This window comes from Stomoxys calcitrans, chromosome 5 (assembly GCF_963082655.1).
Source record: "Stomoxys calcitrans chromosome 5, idStoCalc2.1, whole genome shotgun sequence".
NCBI lineage: Eukaryota > Metazoa > Arthropoda > Insecta > Diptera > Muscidae > Stomoxys > Stomoxys calcitrans.
Window position 1 is genome coordinate 143,102,331 of NC_081556.1, and position 1,050 is coordinate 143,103,380.

Below are 1,050 nucleotides of genomic sequence, written 5' to 3' on the forward strand. Positions count from 1 at the left end.
TTTTTTTTTGGGTTTTCTTTCTTCAGCTTATTATATGTGACAAATTTCTTTTATCCGTACAAGGACAGTAATCTCTGTCATTCGTACTCATTCGACCATAGGCAGAGTCTTGGAGAGATTGAGAACAAGAGGCGGGTTGTGGACAATACACTCTGCCAGAATTTGCTAGCTATTTCTGAGTGGAGTCGAATGAATCGAATAGACTTTAATGCACGGAAGACTCAGTGCAGTGCTATTTCTGAGTGGAGTCGAATGAATCGAATAGACTTTAATGCACGGAAGACTCAGTGCTGCTTGTTGTCACACAAACGATTCGCTGGCCCCTTACGATCATCTTTGTCTATCAACGGTTTAGTTGTTGAGCAATCAGAAGCTCTTGATGTTCTGGGCATGCAAATACAAATTGATGTCTGTTGGGCTAAATATGTATGTATTTAAAGTGTCGATAGAAGCATTCAAGTGTTTAGGCTTCATTAAACGGTGTAAGAATTACTTCACTCCGTCTGATCTGCTTAACATCTACACCACTGTCATAAGGCCGAAAATGGAGTACAACTCACATGTATGGGCTGGAGCTTCAAAATCATCCCTGTCGCTACTGGACCGTGTACAGAGGAGAGCGATGGCGTTGATTGGGGACAGTGGGTTATTCAACTCTATTGCCTCCCTTGATTTTCGTCGCAATGTGGGTTGTCTGGCGCTGTTCTATCGGTGCTTTAATGGCGTGTGTCCGTCTGATATTCGTCTGGTTATTCCTGATGTAAGGATGTATGTCAGGGATACTAGATATTTCAGGAACTCACACCCGTTTGTAACTCATTTTGGCAGATATATCCAATTATAAACCGATCTGAACCATATTAAGATCGGATATCGTGAGGCTCAGAAAAACTCACTGTTTCAAAATTCAGCGAAATCGGGTAATAAATAAAGCTTTTACGGGCTTCAGACCCCTTATCGGCAAATCGGTCTATATGGCAGCTATATCTAAATATAGTCCGATCAGAACCATGTTTAGGTCGGATGTTGGGAGGTCTTAACCTACTCACT